Source organism: Lynx rufus, unplaced genomic scaffold (genome assembly GCF_022079265.1).
Source record: "Lynx rufus isolate CCGP_SWC_20201006 ecotype Redwood Valley unplaced genomic scaffold, mLynRuf1.p SCAF_35, whole genome shotgun sequence".
NCBI lineage: Eukaryota > Metazoa > Chordata > Mammalia > Carnivora > Felidae > Lynx > Lynx rufus.
In genome coordinates, this window is record NW_025814851.1 from 3,475,628 (window position 1) to 3,482,089 (window position 6,462).

Here is a 6,462-nt window from a genome sequence, read left to right on the forward strand (position 1 = left end):
CCCATCTTCCCCAACCTCCCACCTCCCACCCCCATCAACCCTCAGTTTTTTCTCTGTATTTAAGAGTCTCTCATCGTTTGCCTCCCTCTCTGTTTTTATCTTATTTTTCCTTCCCTTCCCTTATGATCATCTGTTACATTTCTCAAATTCCACATATGAGAGAAATCATGTGATATCTATCTTTCTCTGACTGACTTATTTCGCTTAGCATAATACCCTTCAGTTCATCCACATTGTTGCAAATGGCAAGATTTCATTCTTTTTCAATGCTGAGTAGTATTCCATTGTATATGCATATAAATATATTTTACCACATCTTCTTAATCCATTCACCAGTTGTTGAACATTTGGGCTTTTTCTATAATTTGTCTATTGTTGATAGTGCTGCTATAAACATTGGGGTGCATGTGCCCCTTTGAATCAGCACTCCTATATCCTTAAGATAAATTCCTAGTAGTGCAATTGCTGGGTCGTGGAATAATTTTTTTTTTAAATTTTTTGAGGACCCTCCATATTGCTTTCCAGAGTGGCTGCACCAGTTTTCATTCCCACCAACAGTGCAAGAGGGTTCCCCTTTCTCCACATTCTCCCTGACATATGTTGTTTCCAGAGTTGTTAATTTTAGCCGCTCTGACTGGTGTGAGGTGGTATCTCATTGTGGTTTGGATTTGTATTTATCTGATGATGAGTAATCTTGAGCATCTTTTCATGTGTCTGTTAACCATCTGGATGTCTTCTTTGGAAAAGTTTCTATTCATGTCTTCTGCCCATTTCTCCACTGGATTATTTGTTTTTTTGCATGTTGAGTATTTTATCCACCTGCTAACTGTGGACACATCCAGACAGCCACTAGATGTGTCTTCAGTATTCATGGTACTCTACAGCCTTCATAAGATTACATATCAAGACAAAATAAAATCTTAAGTCTTCTCCACAAATATACGTAAAAAGCACTAGCTATCATATCGAACAGGTAACCTTATCTTGTCCCATATTGGCCAGAAACACAATTTAGATGAAAATATAAAGTGGAGTAAGATGAGAGTCAACTATTTTATATAAACCAGTAAGATTTATATTACTCTGTTGCCTGGTTCATGGTTAAAATTTTACAGTAAAAGCTATAAGATCTCTGTTTGCATCTGTATGACTGCATATGTATGTATGTATTTGTTATCTATATGTTATATTTTTCTACCTCCACATGGTACTGCCAGCGTGATCCATAAAATCCCTTAAAAGAGTCTTATTTAAATTGACGTGGAGATAAATGAGAAATAAATTAAATAGTCTTAAATTTATTAAGAATTTTATATATTCTTAAAACTGTAAGAAATATAAGAAGAAACTCAAATGCTTTTCAAGTGAACATGAGTTGGGAAGTCTTTGGTAAACAATATTAGTTTAACACTTTAGTAGTTTAATATTAGTGTTAAATAGCAAAGTAATATTAGTAATCATATTTGTTTAATTCTCTTTAATATGTAATGTGGTGGATTCTAATCACTTAAATCTAGTATTAAAGTTAATAAACTTGCTTTAAAAACAGCTGTGTCTTCTGAATTATCAGCATTATTTGTAATGTCAGCATATGTTTTTATTCTTTTATGCTTATCTCTCTTTTTAAATTCTACCTAAATATCCTATCAAAATAAAGTTTAAAATAGAAAATAGAGATGGGGCGCCTGGGTGGCTCAGTCAGTTAAGAGTCTGACTCTTGGTTTTGGTTCAGGTCCTGGTTTCATGGTTCCTGAGTTCAAGCCCCACTTTGGGCTCCACACTGACAGCACAGAACCTGCTTGGGTTTCTGTCTCCCTCTCTCCCTCTCTATTCCTCCCCACTCACGCTTTCTCTCTCTCAAGTAAATAAAACCATCAAAAATGAAATAGAGGAGGAGTTAAGATGGTGCAGAAGTAGGGGGACAGTGGGCTTTCCCCATCTCTCAAACACAGCTTTATTGAGGTCAGATTACTTGAAACACTCGGGAAACAAGTTTGAGGAGTGGCAGAAGGATCTCCACATTTGGAGGGAGATAGCTTGGCAGATATGAGGTGCTTAAATGTTAACTGGGGGATAAAAAATGGCAGAGCTGTGGAGGGGAAAGAACTCTTTCCCTGGAGAACAAAAGGGAAAGAAAGAGAGAGGGTTTGAAACAGTGCATCATTGAGTTAGCACAAGAGGTAAACCACTCTGGACTATGGACTAGGGAGTGAGAAGTGCTGAGTTTCCCAGTTCTTTTTTGAAAACAGCTTCTGGGGCTCAAACTCTCAGGTTTTGGAAGTGTGAGACTTTATCCAGAGTGGAGCTGTTGTACACGTGCCTGGGGAGGTGGGAGCTGGCCCTGGAGTGCATAGTGTGGTGCAGCAATCTCCGGTGTGAACTGGGAAAGAATAGTCCCTTTCCTGGAGTACTTCTGGAAGAGGATTTATTGCCTCCGTAAGAACAAAAAGCGAAAAACAAACAAAAAACTCTGCAAGGGCCAGGCAAAAGCGTTTCATCAGCAGAGTGGAGAGGCTCTGCTCTGGAGGAGGGGAGCAGATCTGTGCTTCCTTTGAGACTTTGGTTTTGAATCCAGCCATGCACCAAAGAAAAAAGAGAGTTCTGGTGCAGGGTGAGCTACCTTCCCTTGCTCTTCTGTAAGGGCTGCCTGAAAAGTGAGGGTTGATTTCCCTGGTCCAAGGAAGAGAGATTGGGGTGGAGTCACATGGTAGGACTTCAGAGAACAACACAGAAGCCCCAGTGGAAGCAGGACCTGCTTACACAAAACCCTTTCCCTCTGTGTCTGGCAACTGCTTATTTACTGGGGCAAGACTGACTCTGATCCAATGCAGCCAGCCTCTCCTCCAGACCAGCACAGCCACAACATCCTAAGCACCAACAGACAACACTTCTTTTTTCTTTTATCCTAATTCCTTTTTAAATTTTGAAATCATGCTCACAGTTTTATCTTTTATCCATTTCCTTTTCTCTTTCTCACTCTCTTCTCGGTCTCTCTCTCTCTCTCTCTTTTTTTTTTTTTTTTGTTTGAATCAGGCATTTTTCGTCCTTTGTTTTTCCTTCTTTTTTCTTTCCTTCTTCTTTTTTCTTTATTTTTTCTTTTTCTATGGAATCAGCTTTATATATTTTTGACTCTCTGACTGTCTTTTGTTGTTGTTCCCCTTCATTTTCTTTTTTGGGATAAGGCCTTCCCACCATTTCTTTTTCTCCAGGATTGCTTCAAAAAACAAATCAAAGCATACCTAGTTAAAGGTCCAGGGGCGCCTTGGTGGTTCATTTGGTTGAGCGTCTGACTTCAGCTCAGGTCCTGATCTCGTGGTTTGTGAGTTTGAGCCCCATGTTGGGCTCTGTGCTGACAGCTCGGAGCCTGGAGCCTGCTTCAGATTCTGTGCCTCCTTCTCTCTCTGCCCACCCCCCACTTGTGCTCTGCCTCTCTCTGTCTCTCAAAAATAAATAAATAAATAAATAAATACATGTAAACATTAAAAAAAAAACTTAAAAAAAGGTCCAAACACTCCACCACTGCAAGAAAGGAGGAGCTGTGCAGAGGACTGACCAGTGGGTAAGAACAGCCAAGGTGCAATAGCAGAGTGCACGCAGCATACACCAGAAACAGTTCCTGGAGTGCCAGGCCCTAAACGATATATGATCCCTTTTTCATATAGTAATACTCTCAAATGCAGGACACATAACAAGCTTTAAAACATGCAAAAGGCATAAGCTTAGTCAAAAGGACAAGATGGAAGAATTCTCCCCAGTAGAAAGGTCAGGGAGAAATTACAGCCAGGGACTTGCTGAAAACAGATATAAGCAATATATCTGAATAAGAATTTAGAACAACAGTCATAAGACTACTAGCTGGGCTTGAAAAAAGCATAGAAGACGCCAGAGAAATCCTTGTTGCAGAGATCAAAGATCTAAGAACTAGTCAGGATTAATTTAAAAATGGTATAACTGGGATTCAAAATAAATGAGAAACAGTGACAGCAAGGATGGAAGAAACAGAGGAAAGAGTAGGGAAAATAGAAGATAAAAATATGGAAAATAATGAAGCTGAAAAAAAGAGGGAAAGGAAGTTACTAGATCATGAAGGGAGACTTAAAAACTGATTCCCTGAAACAAAACAATATCCATATCATTGCAGTACCAGAAGAATCAGAGTGATAAAAGGGGGCAGAAGGTGTATTTGAACAAATTATGGCTGAGAACTTCCCTAATCTGGGGAAGGAAATAAGCATCCAAGAACAAAAGGCACAGATAACCTGTTTACAAATCAACAAAGACAGGTAAACACCACAACGTATCATAGTGAAACTTACAAAATACAAAGATAAAGAGAAAATACCGAAAAAGCAGCTAGGGACAAATGGTCCTTAACCTACAAGGGTAGACACATAGGGTTAGTAGCAGTACTGCCTACTGAAACTCGTCAGGACATAATGAAATGGCAGGAAATATTTAATGTTCTGAATAGAAAAAATATGGAGCCAAGAATCCTTTTAACAACAAGTCTGTCATTCAGAATAGGAGGATCAAGATTTTGTAAGACAAAAACTAAAGGGAATTCATGACCACTAAACCAGCCCTGCAAAAAATGTTAACAGGGACTCTCTGAATGGAGAAAAAAAAAATACCAAACAGCAGAGACTATAAAGGAGCAGAGAACATCACCAGAAACACCAAATTTACAGATAACACAATGGCACAAAATTTATATCTTTCAATAATCACGCTGAATGTAAATGTACTATATGATCCAATCAAAAGATAACAGTATCAAAATGGATTAAAAAATAAAGATCCATCTATATGCTGCCTACAAAAGACTCATTTCAGACCTAAGGACACCTGCAGACTGAACGTCAGGGGATGGAGATCCATCTATAATGATATTGGATGTCAAAAGAAAGCCAGAATAGCCATACTTATATCAGAAAAATGATATTTTAAAACAGACTATAACAAGAGGTGAAGAAGAGCATTATATCATAATTAATGGTTCAATCCATTAAGAAGATATAACAATTTTAAATATTTATGCCCCCAACTTGAACACCCAAAAATATGTAAATCATTTAATCACTATCATAAAGAAAGTTATTAATAATAAGACCATTAGAGTAGGAGACTTTAATACTCCACTTATAGAAATGGACAGATCATCTAAGCAGAAAATCAACAAGGAAACAATGGCTTTGAATGACACACTGGACCAGATGAACTACACAGATATATTCAGAACATTTCATCTTTTTAAAAACTTTTTTAAAGTTTATTCATTCTTGAGAGACAGAGACAAGCATGAGTGTGGGAGAGACAGAGTGAGAGAGGGAGACACAGAATCCAAAGCAGGCTCCAGGGTCCAGGCTCTGAGCTCTCAGCACAGAGCCTGATGCAGGGCTTGAACTCATGATCTGTGAGATCATGACCTGAGCCAACGTCGGACGTTTAAACCAACTGAGCTACCCAGGCGCCCCACGGAACATTTCATCTTAAAGCAGCAGAACACACATTCTTCTCAAGTGTACATGAAACATTCTCCAAAAGAGATCACATAGTGGGTCACAAAACTTCCATCAACAGGTAAAAAAGATCGAGATAGTTCCATGCATACTTGATTTTTTAAGTTTATTTGTTTATTTTGAGAGAGAGGAGAGAGAGCAGACAAGTGGAGGTGGGAGAAAGAAAGGGTGTGAGAGAGAATCCCAGGAAGACTCCACACTGCCAGCACAGAGCCTGATGAGGGGCTTGAACTCAGAAACCATGAGATCATGACCTGACCCAAAGTTGGACTCTTAACCAACTGAGCCACCTAGATGTCCCATACCATACACATTTTCAGATGACAACACCAGGAAACTTTAAATCAACCACAAATAAAAATTTGGAACGTCCTCAAATACATGGAGGTTAGAGAATATCCTGCAAATAATTAATGGGTTATTAATGAGTTAACTAGGAAATTAAAGAAGAAATTTAAATAAATTTTATATATATATATATATATATATATATATACATATACATATGAAAATGAAACCACAGCACTCCACATCCTTTGGGATGCAGCAAAGATAGTCCTTAGAGGAAAGTACCGTGCAATTCTAGCCTAACTCAAGAAGCAAGGAAAGTCCCAAATACACAAGTTAACCTTACACCTAAAGGGGCTAGAAAAAGAGCAGGGATAGAAATATAGCAGGGCTATATTTTGTTGAAAATATTGCCCACAGACCAGAAGAAGGGAAATAATGAGGATTAGAGCAGAAATAAATGATATACAAACAAACAAACGAGCAAACAAACAAACAAACAAAAAACCCAGTAGAACAGATCACTGAAACTCAAAGCTAGTTTTTCGAACAAATAAATGAATTGATAAACCCCTACCCAGACTTCTCAAGAAGAAAAGAGAGAGGGCCCAAATAGATAAAATCATGAATGAAAGAGGAGAGATCACAACCAATA